The sequence below is a fragment of the Oncorhynchus masou genome, chromosome 21, assembly GCF_036934945.1.
Source record: "Oncorhynchus masou masou isolate Uvic2021 chromosome 21, UVic_Omas_1.1, whole genome shotgun sequence".
Taxonomy (NCBI): domain Eukaryota; kingdom Metazoa; phylum Chordata; class Actinopteri; order Salmoniformes; family Salmonidae; genus Oncorhynchus; species Oncorhynchus masou.
The window spans coordinates 53,654,838-53,674,054 of record NC_088232.1 but is presented as its reverse complement, the minus strand read 5'-3'; the positions used below and the strand labels follow the sequence as shown (position 1 = coordinate 53,674,054).

General features: G+C 45.7%; 1 pseudogene; it reads right to left on the bottom strand.

The window, feature by feature from the left end:
• Positions 1 to 1,674: 1,674 nt before the first annotated feature.
• LOC135507443 (synaptojanin-2-binding protein-like) lies at positions 1,675 to 8,102 on the bottom strand (annotated as a pseudogene).
• Between the last annotated feature and the right edge of the window lie 11,115 nt (positions 8,103 to 19,217).

Sequence of the window (19,217 nt, the reverse complement as noted above, 5' to 3'; positions counted from 1 at the left end):
TAATCACTAGAAGAATAATTTAGGACAAGACAGGGCCTGCTGCAATGCACTAGATAGGGAATATGGGGCCATTTAGGACAAGACAGGGCCTGCTGCACACCCTATGACACCTAGTTAGTTCAGCGTCTATTACAGTGATTGGATGAGCTGCAGGAATGCTAAACGTCCACTAGGTGGCATCATCAGGCCGTTATCGGAGGACTGGATCAATAGAACGGCTTCCCATGGAGTTTTGACCTTTCCTCATTCCTTTCAAAGTCACAATATTTTGTTTTCCTTTGCAAACAAACGAAAGGAATAGATTAAGTGACATATTTCCCTTTCCGTAAAACATGTAGCCTACGGCCGTTACTGTTCACGTGATACACACATCTGGATTAGATTAACAGAAAATGCCTTAACAATAAACCCAAGCCTCAATGTGAACCCGGAAGCATTTAAAAATACCATCTCTCTTTCAGACATAACACGTGGGAGGTGACATACACTCTAAAGAGATGCCTGGTTTACATCAACCTCAGTACAAATCAACGGGCACTATCATGCTGACCCCTTGTCACACCAAACTGTTTGGCTTGATAGGGACAGCAATGGAAAAGGCAAGAGCACAACCCGGTCTGGGGCCAGGCTACAGGAGGAGACACCCGGTCTGGGGCCAGGCTACAGGAGGAGACACCCGGTCTGGGGCCAGGCTACAGGAGGAGACACCCGGTCTGGGGCCAGGCTACAGGAGGAGACACCCGGTCTGGGGCCAGGCCAGACACCCGGTCTGGGGCCAGGAGGAGACACCCGGTCTGGGGCCAGGCTACAGGAGGAGACACCCGGTCTGGGGCCAGGCTACAGGAGGAGACACCCGGTCTGGGGCCAGGCTACAGGAGGAGACACCCGGTCTGGGGCCAGGCTACAGGAGGAGACACCAGGCGACAACAGATCTGGGGCCAGGCTACAGGAGGAGACACCCGGTCTGGGGCCAGGCTACAGGAGGAGACAACAGATCTGGGACCAGGCTACAGGAGGAGACAACAGATCTGGGACCAGGCTACAGGAGGAGACAACAGATCTGGGACCAGGATCTGGGACCAGGCTATATGAGGAGACAACAGATCTGGGACCAAAGACAATAGATCTGGGACCAGGCTACAGGAGGAGACAACAGATCTGGGACCAGATCTGGGACCAGGCAACTATGTTCACAGCACATCACTATTTGAACATCCACCTCGTCATTGTGACCAGTTTGAACCACCTCCCAACACGCTACCTTCACACATATACAGCTACTGCACCTGGAAGTATTTCTGCTACATTATAGAGACGGTTTTTACGACAGGGGGGTCAGATCATAAACAAAAGAAAGATGACAACAAAAACACATAGCTAATATGCATCTGTATAAAAACAGACTAGCTAAATCAAAATATACAGCGAGTGAGTTCTCATAGCCAGGCTCCCCCAAAACAGCCATTCAGTTGCAAAAGGTCCTCTGAGTGAAAGAAAACAACATGGCCCTTTCCAAAAACAAAAAAACCTCCCTGCGAGAACACAAAACTAATGAGCCGGCAGAATGAGTCAGGGGCTTAAACTCTGCCTAGAAACTCCACAAATAAATCTCTCTCCTCCTGACGGATCTAAAAATTATATATTTGGAATAAACACGCTTTTTAACCACCAAAGTCCTTCTGTCTGAGGAGCACAGCGCCGCTCAGCTGTAGGAATGCCATGTTTATTGTGAATCCTACATCTTTCTTTGTTATATACAACGACAAGGTTAGCTCGTCGTGTCATGGTTGTTATCCCTGTGGCAAGAGAACAAAATACACAGAAGGAAGGGGGGGGGGGGGGAATGCAGAATTATAATTCTAACCACATGAACAACTATAAATTGGAAACATGGCTTACTTGTTTTTTTTCTAGTTCGTTTCTTCCTCATTTTTTTTTTTTTTTTTGGCCTTCAGCAAAGTTCAGTCCCAGCTTTTGCTCTTAAAAAAAAAAAAAAAAAAAAAATGCTTTTGAGGAGAAAATTAGCGTGTTAAAAATGCCTCCTCAGTTGTGGCTGGAAGCGCATGTAGAGGACAGTAACGGCTGCAGCAGCTCCCAGGACAGCCACAAGTATTACCAAGGAGGAGACAGACGAGTCACCGTCAGGCCTGGAACTGGTTGGAACATTCATGGCCATGGTGGGCTGTTGGGACAGAGAAGGAGGCAACAAAATAAAACATCTTATATCATATCTGAGTTGTGTTCAGTGGGCCCCAAACAGCACTAGGCTATATATCCCTCAGTATATCTGAATGTGTCCAATAAGAAATGCTTCTTTTTTTGGGGGGGGGGGTTGTTTTTTTATCAGTTGCGAAACACTTTGCTACAATGTGCCCTAATGAATATGACCCGTCCAAGACAGTTGAAGTCTCAGACGAGTGAAGAGCCTGCGGTTGTCCCACACACACCCTCTGCTGCACGCGAAGCTGCACGTCCTCTCCTGCTGACGTGAAGAGCCCCACCGCAGCACTGTGTGACAGGTGCTCGAGCTTGTGACCATTAATCTACATAAAGACAAAACAGAGGGAGAATAACATCATAGGAGCTTGATACATTATGGAGGACTATAACTGTCAGTACCATGATCGTTTAAGCTCTACCGTGCAGTGAAAAGGCTCATGAAATTAAAGCCACAATTCTTCAGTAGATGGCTGGAATCTCAAGCCTAATACAAATTTCCCAGATAGACGATTGATTGATTGATTGATTGAAACATCACATTCCCCCTTCTTACCCTCTGATCTCTAATCTACTCCACCAGTCGGCTCTCTAGCAATTGAGCCGCTGGGGATGAGGTTATCTTCTCCAAACCTCAAAAAACAAAAGTCAAAGTCAATGTTTACCGCCAATATCTTGTCTCCCTCTTGTAATCTTCCATCCAGCGCTGCTGCGCATTCTGTTTGATTTTGGCCACATAAATCCCACTGTCATTCAGGACATACTGCTGGTCCAGACCCCCCACGATGTTAAACCCCAGACCTGGAGGGAGGGAGGGAGGGGGGGAGAGAGAACAGGAAATGAAAGTGAAAGTTCTCAGGTGAGATACTTAGTATGGAGTTCTCATTACATGGACATTTGCTGACTGATCGCCAAGCATCACTACTCTGGATGGTTCTGACTTAGGTATTTGTAGTTGTCCACATATTCTAGGTGTTGCTGCACATGAGAACTTGTTCTCAACTAGCCTACCTGGTTAAATAAAGGTGAAATAAATAAACTGATTTACCGTCTGGATATTCAAAAGAGGAAAAGACCATAGAACACTATTTTCTTCTCTCTCTCTCTCTCTATGGACAAGGCTATGTAACTATGGTAGTGCAGAACGTATTAGTTGGAGAGGTGTGGATGGAAGGAGATGTCTGCTGATTACAATGTTGTTATGTGGGACAAGGTACAAGCAGAACCATTCCAGAAGTTGCCATATAAATTCCCTTCCATGCAGTCAGTCTTGTCATAATATTGCAGATGCGGAAGAGCTGTTAACGGAACTCAAAAAAAAAAAAAAATATGTAAATGCCATGGAAACGCTCGTTTAACTCAACTCATCTTGTAGTTACCAGCCCTGTCGCGGACCCCGATGTCTTGCTCCCAGACAAACTAAACAACCTCTTCGCTCGCTTTGAGGACAATACAGTGCCGACGACACGTCCCGCTACCAAAACCTCTCCTTCACTGCAGCCAACGTGAGTAAAACATTTAAAAGTGTTAACCCTCGCAAGGCTGCTGGCCCAGACGGCATCCCCAGCCGCGCCCTCAGAGCGCAGACCAGCTGGCTGGTGTGTTTACGGACATATTCAATCAATCCCATCCCATCCCAGTCTGCTGTTCCCACATGCTTCAAGACGGCCACCATTGTTCCTGTTCCCAAGATAGCAAAGGTAACTGAGCTTAACGACTATCGCCCCATAGCACTCACTTCCGTCATCATGAAGTGCTTTGAGAGACTCGTCAAGGACCATATCACCTCCACCCTTTTATTTTATTGATCCGTTATTTTACCAGGTAAGATGACTGAGAACACGTTCTCATTTGCAGCAACGACCTGGGGAATAGTTACAGGGGAGAGGAGGGGGATGAATGAGCCAATTGTAAACTGGTGAGTATTAGCTGACCATGATGGTTTGAGGGACAGATTGGGAATTTAGCCAGGACACCGGGGTTAACACCCCTACTCTTATGATAAGTGCCATGGGATCTTTAATGACCTCAGAGTCAGGACATCCGTTTAACGTCCCATCTGAAAGACACCACCCTACACAGGGCAGTGCCCTGGGGCATTGTCACCCTACCTGACAACCCACTCCAATTTGCTTACCGCCCCAATAGGTCCACAGACGACTCAATTGCAATCACACTGCCCTAACCCATCTGGACAAGAGGAATACCCATGTAAGACTGCTGTTCATCGACTATAGTTCAGCATTTAACACCATAGTACCCTCCAAACTCGTCATCAAGCTTGAGACCCTGGGTCTCGACCCTGCCCTGTGCAACTGGGTCCTGGACTTAAACAGGCCACCACCAGGTGGTGAGGGCAGGAAACAACATCTCCACCCTGCAGATCGTCAACACTGGGATACCACAAGGGTGCGTTCTCAGCCCTCTCCTGTACTCCCTGTTCACCCACGACTGCGTGGCCTTGCAGACGCGCCTCCAACTCAATCATCAAGTTTGCGGACGACACAACAGTGGTAGGCCTGATTACCAACAACGACGAGACGGCCTACAGGGAGGAAGTGAGGGCCCTCAGAGTGTGGTGTCAGGAAAATAACCTCACACTCAACGTCAACAAAACTAAAGAGATAATTGTGGACTTCAGGAAACAGCAGAGGGAGAACCCCCCCATCCACATCGGCGGGACAGTAGTGGAGAAGGTGGAAAGTTAAGTTCCTCGACATACACATCACGGACAAACTGAATTGGTCCACCCACACAGACAGCATTGTGAAGAAGGCGCAATAGCGCCTCTTCAACCTCAGGAGGCTGAATAAATTTGGCTTGTCACCAAAAGCACTCAAACTTTTACAGATGCACAATCGAGGGCATCCTGGCGGGCTGTATCACCGCCTGGTACAGCAACTGCTCCGCCCACAACCGCAAGGCTCTCCAGAGGGTAGTGAGGTCTGCACAACACATCACCAGGGCAAAACTACCTGCCATCCAGGACACCTACACCACCCGATGTCACAGGAAGGCCATAAAGATCATCAAGGACAACAACCACCTGAGCCACTGCCTGTTCACCCCGCTATCATCCAGAAGGCGAGGTCAGTACAGGTGCATCAAAGCTGGGACCGAGACTGAAAAACATCTCTCTCAAGGCCATCAGACTGTTAAACAGCCACCACTAACATTGAGTGGCTGCTGCCAACATACTGACTCAACTCCAGCCACTTTAATAATAAAAAAATTGGATGTAATAAATGTATCACTAGTCACTTTAAACAATGCCACTTCATATAATGTTTACATACCCTACATTGCTCATCTCATATGTATATACTGTACTCTACACCATCTTGTCTATGCCGTTCGGCCATCGCTCATCCATATATTTATATGTATATATTCTTATTCATTCATTTACACTTGTGTGTATAAGGTAGTTGTTGTGAAATTGTTAGATTACTTGTTAATTGTTACTGCATGGTCAGAACTAGAAGCGCAAACAATTCGCTACACTCGCATCAACATCTGCTAACCATGTGTATGTGACTATATACAATTTGATTTGATTGAGGCGAGCGGCGAGCTACATAAAGAGGTATTCTCACTGGAGGTTACTGGCTAGAAAAACCTAATTTGTATTGGTCACATGCTTAGTAAACAAGTGTATACTAACCGGCCGTTCTCAACAACGCAGAGAAAGAAGATAAACTAATAATAGCAAAGTAAAACACGTAACAATGAGAAACGATAAGTTGGCTATATACACGGGGTACCGAGTCGATGTGAAGGGGTACGACTTAATTGAAGTAAATATGTACAGTACCAGTCAAAAGTTTGGACACATACTCATTCAAGTTGTTGTTTTTTTTTTTGCAATTTTCTACAATGTAGAATAATAGTAAGGACATCAAAACTATGAAATAACACATACGGAAACATGTAGTAACCCCCCCCAAAAAAGTGTTAAATCAAAATATATTTTAGATTCTTGAAAGTAGCCACCCTTTGCCTTGACAGCTTTGCACACTCTTGGCATTCTCTCAACCAGCTTCACCTGGAATGCTTTTCCAAGGGTCTTGGAAAAACAATATGCTGAGCACTTGTTGGCTGCTGTTCCTTCACTCTGCGGTCCAACTCATCCCAAACCATCTCAATAGGGTTGAGGTCAGGTGAATGTTGAGACCAGGTCATCTGATGCAGCTCTCCAGCACTCTCCTTGGTCAAATAGCCCTTACACAGCCTGGAGTTGTGTTGGGTCATTGTCCAGTTGATAAACAAATGATAGTGGGATGGGATATCACTGCAGAATGCTGTGATAGCCATGCTGGTTAAGTGTGCCTTGAATTCTAAATAAATCACTGACAGTGTCACCACCAGAGATCATCCGTTCACCACTTCTGCATCTCGTAAAGACATGGCGGTTGGAACCAAAAATCTCAAATTTGGACTCATCAGACCAAAGGACAGATTTCCACCGGTCTAATGTCCATTTCTCATGTTTCTTGGCCCAAGCAAGTCTCTTCTTCTTATTGGTGTCCTTTAGTAATCGTTTCTTTGCAGCAATTCAACCATGAAGTCCTGATTCACACAGTCTCCTCTGAACAGTTGATGTTGAGATGTGTCTGTTACTTGAACTCTGTGAAGCATTTATTTGGGCTGCAATTTCTGAGGCTGGTACATAATGAGCTTATCCTATGCAGCAAAGGGTAACTCTGGGTCTTCCTTGCCTATTTTACCAAATAGGACTATCTTCTGTATACCACCCCTACCGTGTCACAACACAACTGATTAGCTCAAACGCATTAATGAAAGAAATTCCACAAATTAACAAGGCATACCTGTTAATTGAAATGCATTCAAGGTGACTACCTCATGAAGCTGTTTGAGAGAATGCCAAGAGTGTGCAAAGCTGTCATCAAGGCAAAGGGTGACTACCTTGAAGAATCACCAAATATAAAATATATTTTGATTTGTTTAACACTTTTTTTGGTTACTACATGATTCCATGTGTTATTTCATAGTGTTGATGTCTTCATTATTATTCTACAATGTAGAAAATCGTAAAAATAAGGAAACCCTGGAATTTAGTGTCCAAACTTTTGACTGGTACTGTAGATCTGAATTCCAAGTCACGTGAAATCCATAGATCAGGGTCTAATGAATTAATTTCAATTGACGGGTTTCCTTATATGAACTGTAACTCAGTAAAATCTTTGAAATTGTTTGTTGCGTTTATATTTTAGTTCAGTGTAGTTAGTATTGCTAGCTGCTAGCTAGGTCCTCATTTGGCTCAGTAGCAAAACCCCGATCTCGTGGCGTTCAAATTGAAGCCTATTTGCAATATCCAGATTAGTTACCAAATTGGCATAAATTAAATAAAGACAGCCAGCTAGCTAAGAACAGTTAGCTATCCAGGCCATCCGTTTGCAAGCTTGCCAACTAACAGTAGGTATTTCAGTTGCGACTGAAAGCTATTTTCTTACCTTGTGGTCCTCTTTTCAACTTTATATCCAGCACGATAGGCGCAGTATACATTGTTGACCCGTTCATGATGTTAGGAATCCAGAGGACAAGCTAAATAGCTGTTTTTGAGGGTAGTTATAAATGTGAAGGTGAACTCATACAGGAGTACCGTATCGATTGCCTGCAGTTTCCTGCTCTCTGATGGACTAGAACTCCACTTCCCAGAATGCTCTTCAATCTACCGCTCTACTCGTGACCTTTGATTGAACCACCCGTAACTGTTACTGTCGATCAAGATAAACAAATGTTTCTCAATCTGCGGGTACTAGCTGGGTATGCACACTGGGGGTGCCTGGCCTATCCACAGGGGGTACTTGTACAGAATTGTAAGAACCTAATGATAATCGCTCTGGGGTAGTTTCTCCTAGGTACAGGTCTAGGATCAGTTTCCCCTCCCTTAACCCTTGGGGGGGATGCAAAACTGACCCAGGATCAGCGTCTAGGTGGGGCAACTAAACCCTACACCTGATCAGACAGTTGCACATGAAGGTATACTTCAGGCAGAGCAATGTGTGACTGTTGTAGCTGTAGAAACCCCATTGATAACCAGTCATAATGTATCAGCACTCTGTAATCTTAGACAACCCTTATTATTAAAACAATACATTGTCTTAGACAACCCTTATTATTAAAACAATACCTTTTGTCTTAGACAACCCTTATTATTAAAACAATACCTTTGTCTTAGACAACCCTTATTATTAAAACAATACATTGTCTTAGACAACCCTTATTATTAAAACAATACATTGTCTTAGACAACCCTTATTATTAAAACAATACCTTTGTCTTAGACAACCCTTATTATTAAAACAATACCTTTGTCTTAGACAACCCTTATTATTAAAACAATACCTTTGTCTTAGACAACCCTTATTATTAAAACAATACCTTTGTCTTAGACAACCCTTATTATTAAAACAATACATTGTCTTAGACAACCCTTATTATTAAAACAATACCTTTGTCTTAGACAACCCTTATTATTAAAACAATACCTTTGTCTTAGACAACCCTTGTCATTAAAACAATACAACCCTTATTATTAAAACAATACCTTTGTCTTAGACAACCCTTATTATTAAAACAATACCTTTGTCTTAGACAACCCTTATTATTAAAACAATACCTTTATCTTAGACAACCCTTATTATTAAAACAATACCTTTGTCTTAGACAACCCTTATTATTAAAACAATACCTTTGTCTTAGACAACCCTTATTATTAAAACAATACCTTTGTCTTAGACAACCCTTATTATTAAAACAATACCTTTGTCTTAGACAACCCTTATTATTAAAACAATACCTTTGTCTTAGACAACCCTTATTATTAAATCACATTTTTACTGTAGATCTGTCTTCTTGCAATAATTTTTTGCAAAATTAAATCAGTGATAACCTGATGTGATCCTCAAGTCGAATCGGGAGATGACAGATAGTCGAGGATTAATACTGACAAATTAAAAGATACACATTTGCTACGATTTACGAGCTTGGTCTAGCTAAAAGAAGCCCGAGAGCAGCCACTCAAGGCTCCGTCTATTATGCTAGTCTGTCCAAATCCATCTAGCCTCACAGCCTCACAGCCTCAGCCTCACAGCCTCACAGCCTCACAGCCTCACAGCCTCAGCCTCACAGCCCCAGCCTCACAGCCCCAGCCTCACAGCCACAGCCTCACAGCCACAGCCTCACAGCCTCACAGCCTCACAGCCTCAGCCTCACAGCCTCAGCCTCACAGCCTCACAGACTCACAGCCTCACAGCCCCAGCCTCACAGCCCCAGCCTCACAGCCTCAGCCTCACAGCCTCAGCCTCACAGCCTCACAGCCTCAGCCTCACAGCCTCAGCCTCACAGCCCCAGCCTCACACCTCACAGCCTCACAGCCTCACAGCCTCAGCCTCACAGCCTCACAGCCTCAGCCTCACAGCCTTACAGCCTCACAGCCTCAGCCTCACAGCCTCACAGCCTCACAGCCTCACAGCCTCACAGCCTCACAGCCTCAGCCTCACAGCCTCAGCCTCACCGCCTCACAGCCTCAGCCTCACAGCCTTACAGCCTCACAGCCCTAGCCTCACAGCCTCACAGCCTCACAGCCTCAGCCTCACAGCCTCACAGCCTCAGCCTCACAGCCTTACAGCCTCACAGCCTCACAGCCTCACAGCCTCACAGCCTCAGCCTCACAGCCTCACAGCCTCAGCCTCACAGCCTCACAGCCTCAGCCTCACAGCCTCACAGCCTCACAGCCTCACAGCCTCACAGCCTCACAGCCTCACAGCCTCAGCCTCACAGCCTCACAGCCTCAGCCTCACAGCCTCACAGCCTCACAGCCTCACAGCCTCACAGCCTCACAGCCTCACAGCCTCACAGCCTCACAGCCTCACAGCCTCACAGCCTCACAGCCTCACAGCCTCACAGCCTCAGCCTCACAGCCTCACAGCCTCACAGCCTCACAGCCTCACAGCCTCACAGCCTCACAGCCTCACAGCCTCACAGCCTCACAGCCTCACAGCCTCACAGCCTCACAGCCTCAGCCTCACAGCCTCACAGCCTCTCAGCCTCACAGCCTCACAGCAATAAAATAAAGTGGTTCACAGCCTGATTTTCCAGCCTCACAGCCTCACACTCACAGCCTCACAGCCTCACAGCCTCAGCCTCACAGCCACCCACAGCCTAACAGCCCAAAACAGCCTCACAGCCTCCAGTGCCACAACCATCTAAGCCTCACAGCCATTACAGCCTCACAGCCTCGGCCAGCCTGACAGCCTCAGCCTCACAGCCTCACAGCCTACAGCCTCAAAGAACAAATTCTTATTTTCAGCCTCAGTGGGTTAAAGCCTCAGGGGCAGAACAACAGAGCCTCACAGCTTTCGGTTACTAGTCCTCACAACTCACAGCCTGCCAGCCTCACAGCCTCGTTGTATATAAAATTTGTTCTTAACTCACAGTTTAAATAAAACCTCACAAGCCTACTGTTCTGCTCACATTGTGAAATGCTAAGGACACGCCCCATTGACCAGCCTCACAGAATACCGAGGTTACTTTCCCAGAATAAAGACATTCAAAGCAGATCTCTCCTCCTCTGCTACCGTTACACAGTCTAGTTTCCCTCATTTCTATACATTATCTACCACAATATAAACGACAGTCATTTGATTGTGCCCAGAATTATAAGAAAACATTTTCCCATAGCCTAAAGAACATACAGGGCTTTTCACACCACTTAGCCAAACCAAGCACACAGCACACACATTGTCCTTTTAGCCCAGTTCTGAATGGTGGATGGATAATGAGCAAAACTGTGATTATAGACAGTAAAATAAAATAACATATTTTAGGGCTCTGGTCAAAGGTGGCACATAGGGAATACCATCTAAGCCAGTGCACTACGTAGGGAATAGGGTGCCATAGGGCTCTGGTCAAAGGTAGTGCACTACGTAGGGAATAGGGTGCCATAGGGCTCTGCTCAAAGGTAGTGCACTACATAGGGAATAGGGTGCCATAGGGCTCTGCTCAAAGGTAGTGCACTACAAGGATGCCATTTGGGACTCAGCCCGTAGTCTCTGAGATCCTACTTGGGTCCACACTGTGAGAATGACATCCCGCCACTCACGCAGCAGGGCGGCGTCTTCAAACCCTCCGGCTCTGTGCTCATACTCCAGACAATGGTTCCCATCCCCCGCTAATTTTTTATTTTACCTTTATTTTACTAGGCAAGTCAGTTAAAGATGGAAAATTCTTATTTTCAATGCCATCTCCCATGGTGCAGTCCTTTAGGGGAACAGTGCAGGTTAAATGCCTGTTCATGGTGCAGCAGGGAGACATCTTCACCTTGTGCACTCCTTTGATGCCACACTCTCATGGTGCACCCTGCCACCTCATGGTGCAGTCCTTTGATGCCATCTCTCATGGTGCACTCCTTTAGGGAGATGCCATCTCTCATGGTGCAGTCCTTTAAGGAGATGCCATTTCTCATGGTGCAGTCCTTTAGGGAGAATTTGTTCTTTAACTGATCTCTCATGCCAAGTCCTTTAAAATAAAACATAAAATGCCATCATGGTACAGTCCTTTAGGGAGATGCCTACATGGTGCAGTCCTTTAGGGAGATGCCATCTCTCATGGTGCAGTCCTTTAGGGAGATGCCATCTCTCATGTGCAGTCTTTTAGGGAGATGCCATCTCTCAAGGTGCAGTCCTTTAGGGAGATGCCATCTCTCATGGTGCACTCCTTTAGGGAGATGCCATCTCTCATGGTGCAGTCCTTTAGGGAGATGCCATCTCTCATGGTGCACTCCTTTAGGGAGATGCCATCTCTCATGGTGCAGTCCTTTAAGGAGATGCCATCTCTCATGGTGCAGTCCTTTAGGGACATCTCTCATGGTGCACTCCTTTAGGGAGATGCCATCTCTCATGGTGCAGTCCTTTAGGGAGATGCCATCTCTCATGGTGCAGTCCTTTAGGGAGATGCCATCTCTCATTTCCTTCAGAGAGATGCCACATGGTGCAGTCCTTCAGAGATGCCATCTCTCATGCAGTCCTTTAGGGAGATGCCATCTCTCAGTGCATCCTTTAGGGAGATGCCATCTCTCATGGTGCAGTCCTTTAGGGAGATGCCATCTCTCATGGTGCAGTCCTTTAGGGAGATGCCATCTCTCATACTCCTTTAGGGAGATGCCATCTCTCATGGTGCAGTCCTTTAGGGAGATGCCATCTCTCATGGTGCAGTCCTTTAGGGAGATGCCATCTCTCATGGTGCAGTCCTTTAGAGAGATGCCATCTCTCATGGTGCAATCCTTTAGAGAGATGCCATTTCTCATGGTGCAGTCCTTTAAGGAGAACATCTCATGGTGCAGTCCTTTAGGGAGATGCCATCTCTCACACCTTTAGAGAGATGCCATCTCTCATGGTGCAATCCTTTAGAGAGATGCCATCTCTCATGGTGCAGTCCTTTAGGGAGATGCCATTTCTCATGGTGTCCTTTAGGGAGATGCCATCTCCATGGTTCCTTTGGAATGCCATCTCTCATGGTGGATGGATGCCAATGGTGCAGCTTTAAGCAGATGCCAGTCATGGTGCAGTCCTTTAGGGAGATGCCATCTCTCATGGTGCACTCCTTTAGGGTGATGCCATCTCTCATGGTGCAGTCCTTTAGGGAGATGCCATTTCTCATGGTGCAGTCCTTTAGGGAGATGCCATCTCTCATGGTGCAGTCCTTTAGGGAGATGCCATCTCTCATAGTGCAGTCCTTTAGGAGATGCCATCTCTCATGGTGCATCCTTTAGGGAGATGCCATCTCTCATGGTGCAGTCCATAGGGAGATGCTCTGTGCAGTCAAAGCCATCTAGTGCACTCCTTTAGGAGATGCCATATGGTGTGCCATAGGGAGGCATCTCTCAAAGGAGATGCCATCTCTCATGGTGCAGTCCTTTAGGAGATGCCATCATGGGCAGTCTTCAAAGGAGATGCACTACACTCCTTTAGGAGATGCCATCTCTCATGGTGCAGTCCTTTAGGAGATGCTCTGCACTCTTTAGGGAGATGTAGTGCACTCCTTTAGGGAGATGCCATCTCTCATGGTGCAGTCCTTTAGGAGATGCCATCTCTCATGGTGCACTCCTTAGGAGATGCCATCTCTCATGGTGCAGTCCTTTAGGGAGATGCCATCTCTCATGGTGCAGTCCTTTAGGAGATGCCATATGGGCTCTGCCATCTCTCAAAGGAGATGCCACTACAGTCCTTTAGGGAATATGGTGCCTTTAGAGGCCATCTCTCATGGTGCAATCCTTTAGGTAGTGCCATCTCTCATGGTGCAGTCCTTTAAGGAGATGCCATCTCTCATGGTGCAGTCCTTTAGGGAGATGCCATCTCTCATGGTGCAGTCCTTTAGAGAATGCCATCTCTCATGGTGCAATCCTTTAGACGAGATGCCATCTCTCATGGTGCAGTCCTTTAGGGAGATGCCATCTCTCATGGTGCACTCCTTTAGGGAGATGCTCATGGTGCACTCCTTTAGGGAGATGCCATCTCTCATGGTGCAGTCCTTTAGGGAGATGCCATTTCTCATGGTGCACTCCTTTAGGGAGATGCCATCTCTCATGGTGCAGTCCTTTAAGGAGATGCCATCTCTCATGGTGCAGTCCTTTAGGGAGATGTTCCCATGCCATCTCTCCAGTCCTTTAGGGAGCTAATTTTCAAAGTCCTTTAGGGAGATGCCATCTCTCTTCAACTTTAGGATCTTCAGCTGCAGGGAGATGACAGGACAGACACAACTCATGGTGCAGTCCTTTAGGGAATGCCATCTCTCATGGTGCAGTCTTTGGAGATGCCATCTCTCATGGTGCAGTCCTTTAGGGAGATGCCATCTCTCATGGTGCAGTCCTTTAGGGAGATGCCATCTCTCATGGTGCACTCCTTTAGGGAGATGCCATCTCTCATGGTGCAGTCCTTTAGGGAGATGCCATCTCTCATGGTGCACTCCTTTAGGGAGATGCCATCTCTCATGGTGCAGTCCTTTAAGGAGATGCCATTTCTCATGGTGCAGTCCTTTAGGGAGATGTCATCTCTCATGGTGCACTCCTTTAGGGAGATGCCATCTCTCATGGTGCAGTCCTTTAGGGAGATGCCATTTCTCATGGTGCAGTCCTTTAGGGAGATGCCATCTCTCATGGTGCAGTCCTTTAGGGAGATGCCATCTCTCATGGTGCAGTCCTTTAGGGAGATGCCATCTCTCATGGTGCAGTCCTTTAGGGAGATGCCATCTCTCATGGTGCAGTCCTTTAGGAGATGCCATCTCTCATGGTGCAGTCCTTTAAGGAGATGCCATCTCTCATGGTGCAGTCCTTTAGGGAGATGCCATCTCTCATGGTGCAGCCCTTTAGAGAGATGCCATCTCTCATGGTGTAATCTTTAGAGAGATGCCATCTCTCATGGTGCAGTCCTTTAGGGAGATGCCATCTCTCATGGTGCACTCCTTTAGGGAGATGCCATCTCTCATGGTGCAGTCCTTTAGGGAGATGCCATCTCTCATGGTGCAGTCCTTTAGGAGATGCCATCTCTCATGGTGCAGTCCTTTAGGGAGATGCCATCTCTCATGGTGCAGTCCTTTAAGGAGATGCCATCTCTCATGGTGCAGTCCTTTAGGGAGATGCCATCTCTCATGGTGCAGTCCTTTAGAGAGATGCCATCTCTCATGGTGCAATCCTTTAGAGAGATGCCATCTCTCATGGTGCAGTCCTTTAAGGAGATGCCATCTCTCATGGTGCAGTCCTTTAGGGAGATGCCATCTCTCATGGTGCAGTCCTTTAGGGAGATGCCATCTCTCATGGTGCAGTCCTTTAGGGAGATGCCATCTCTCATGGTGCAGTCGTTCAGAGAGATGCCATCTCTCATGGTGCAGTCCTTTAGGGAGATGCCATCTCTCATGGTGCAGTCCTTTAGGGAGATGGCATCACCTTCTCTTTACACAACCCAATTTTCTTCAATGCTTTTCAATGAGTTACATGTGGAATTGGGTTTATTTTCTGAATTGACTACCATTAAAATGGAATTGACTCCTAACCCCAATCAAACCTGGACCTCAAAACGTTGTCCTTGAATGAAGGGGAAGCCTCCATCTCTCTCCTCTGGACCCCAACCCCCATCCATGTTGGAGTTACGGACAACCTGCCGCTCATAGAAACGAGGGTTGAGGTGGAACGCAATCTCTTCATCGTCCTCCTCCTCCGCTTCTTTTATAAAATCAACATGAAACCTGAAATAAAATCTAACTTTTTTCACTCATCACCAGTCTACAGTGCTTTGGACCATAGATACACATTGGAGTGCAATTGCATATGGGCTGTGGCTAGTTTGAATGACTACATACTTCGTGATGTCTTAGACTAAGGGCGTTTTCACACTTGGTCCCTTTCAGACGATTTTTGTGAACTCAGTGCGGTTCGCGAACATTCCAAAAGGAACTGAGATCCCTCAGAAGAGGCCACCGAAGCAAATCAAACTGAACTCATCTTGAGAGGTGTTCTGAGTTCGGGTCACTTGAATTCCGGGGTTCTGATTCCCCTTCTTTAGGGCAATGTGACCGAACCGTCATCCGGGTCAGGGAGGGCTTGGCCGGTAGGGATGCGCGCTGTGTTAAGAAGCAGTGCGGCTTGGTTGGGTTGTGTATCGGAGGACGCATGACTTTCAACCTTCCTCTCTCCTGAGCCCGTACGGGAGTTTTAGCGATGAGACAAGATAGTAGCTACTAAAAAAAAAAAATTGGATACCACGAAATTGGGAGAAAAAAGGGGTAAAATAAAAATAAAAAATTTACCCAAATTCACTTTAACGAGGACAGATCGGATCTTTTATAAGAGGACAAATCGGATCTTTTTATGAGAGGACAGATGAAATATTTTAAGAGAGTGTAACAGTATAATTTTAGTCCGTCCCCTCGCCCATACCCGGGCGCGTACCAGGGACCCTCTGCACACATCAACAACAGTAATCCACGAAGCATCGTTACCCATCGCTCCACAAAAGCCGCGGCACTTGCAGAGCAAGGGGAACTACTACTTCAAGGTCTCAGAGCAAGTGACGTCACCGATTGAAACGCTATTTAGCGCGCACCGCTAACTAAGCTAGCCGTTTCACATCCGTTACAAGAGGACAGATTGGATTTTTTTATAAGAAGACAGATCGGATCTTTTTATGAGAGGACAGATCAGACCTTCTACAGGAGGACAGATCAGCACTTCTATAGGAGGACAGATCAGACATTCTATAGGAGGACAGATCAGACATTCTATAGGAGGACAGATCAGACCTTCTATAGGAGGACAGATAAGACCTTCTATAGGACAGATCAGACCTTCTATAGGAGGGCAGATCAGACCTTCTATAGGAGGACAGATCAGACCTTCTATAGAGGACAGATCAGACCTTCTATAGGACAGACCAGACCTTCTATAGGAGGACAGATCAGCACTTCTATAGGAGGACAGATCAGACATTCTATAGGAGGACAGATCAGACCTTCTATAGGAGGACAGATCAGACCTTCTATAGGACAGACCAGACATTCTATAGGAGGACAGATCAGACCTTCTATAGGAGGACAGATAAGACCTTCTATAGAGGACAGATCAGACCTTCTATAGGGACCAGACCTTCTATAGGACAGATCAGACCTTTATAGGAGGACAGATCAGACCTTCTATAGGAGGACAGATAAGACCTTCTACAGGAGGACAGATAAGACCTTCTATAGGACAGATCAGACCTTCTATAGGAGGACAGACAGGAGGACAGACCAGACCTTCTATAGGAGGACAGATCAGACCTTCTACAGGAGGACAGATCAGACCTTCTATAGGAGGACAGATAAGACCTTCTATAGGACAGACCAGACCTTCTATAGGAGGACAGACCAGACCTTCTATAGGAGGACAGATCAGACCTTCTATAGGAGGACAGATCAGACCTTCTATAGGAGGACAGATCAGACCTTCTATAGGAGGACAGATCAGACCTTCTATAGGAGGACAGACCAGACCTTCTATAGGAGGACAGATCAGACCTTCTATAGGACAGACCAGACCTTCTATAGGAGGACAGATCAGACCTTCTATAGGAGGACAGATCAGACCTTCTACAGGAGGACAGATCAGACCTTCTATAGGAGGACAGATAAGACCTTCTACAGGGAGACCTTCTATAGGACAGACCAGACCTTGATGAGGACAGATCAGACCTAATATAGGAGGACAGAGTGACCTTCTATAGGAGGACAGATCAGACCTTCTATAGGAGGACAGATCAGACCTTCTATAGGTGACAGATAGACCTTCTATAGGACAGACCAGACCTTCTATAGGACAGATCAGACCTTCTATAGGAGGGCAGATCAGACCTTCTATAGGACAGACCAGACCTTCTATAGGAGGACAGATCAGACCTTCTATAGGAGGACAGACCAGACCTTCTATAGGACAGACCAGACCTTCTATAGGAGGACAGATCAGACCTTCTATGGAAGACCAGCAATAGGAAAGATCAGACCTTCTATAGGACAGACCAACCTTCTATAGGAGGACAGACCAGACCTTTCTAGGAGGACAACAGATCCAAGGAGAAGATCACATTTCATTATTAGGAGGAAGATCAGATTTCAATAGGAATAAGTACACATTTCAATAAAAAGGAAGTACACATTTCAATAAAAATAAAGGAGGATTGGATAAAGAATAGGAGGACAGATCAATATAGGAATACATGAGCTTTATTAAGATGACATTGTATCAGGTATCAAGAGGACAGATTGACCTTCTATAGGACAGACCAGACCTTCTATAGGACAGATCAGACCTTCTATAGGAGGGCAGATCAGTAGAGGACATCCTTATTATATAGGACAGAAGATACAAATCAACCTTCTTATAGAAGGACAAATTCAAAACATTTCAGCATTACTATTGTAATTGAATGAATACATTAAAGGGGAGATTGAACGGATTGATGAATCCTGTAGCCTAATGTAGTAGTGTGAGTGCCTACCGGTCCCCTCCGGGGTTGGGTTCCCCTACTATGGTGATCAGTAGCCTGGGCATTATGCCAGCAGGGAGAGGCAGTTCGTAGGGCACTGGCTGAAGCTGATGGTGCACAAACAGTACAGCTTCTGGAAGGGCAATAGTAAAGGGCTTAAAGACGAAACTATTGCCTTTCTCAACAACAGATCCAATAGAAGCACACATTTCAATAAAAACAAGTACACATTTCAATAAAAACAAGTACACATTTCAATATTAATAAGTACACATTTCAATAAAAATAAAAGAGGATTGGATAAAGAATTGGTAAGAATATTGAATACATGAGCTTTATTAAGTGACATTGTATCAGGTATCAAGAGAAATTGACCACTATCGCGGGGTGCCACTAACACTGTCACTTCGTTATAATTAAGACATAGTAGATACATCCTTGTTATATCAAGGAAGAAATACAAATCAAGCTTCCTGACAAATTCAAAACATTTCCTTATTGATAAAAACAATACAAGAAATCTCTCATGATGAGTAATGAAACGACTATGTTGGCTAACTCTAGAACCTCGCCTACATTCCAAACCCCACTGGAAAAATGAGTCACCCCCCCCTCCCTTAAGAAGTCTCCACTACGCCCTACACCAAACAAACCAGAACCTGACACTCTACATGAGCCTAATAGGGCCGAGAGTCAACAGGATTAACTGGATGAGTTGAAACGTCATTTCCTTCAACCAGTGGTACCACCTGTATATATATACACAGGTGGTATATATTAAATATATATATATACACACAGGTGGTATATATTAAATATATATATATATATACACACAGGTGGTATATATTAAATTAAATAATAATATATATATATAGCATCACCTCTTGATTAATTTAACATAACTGGGCATACATCCCAAACTACTACTTTAAACACTGCGATGCAAAAAAATAATAATCAGAA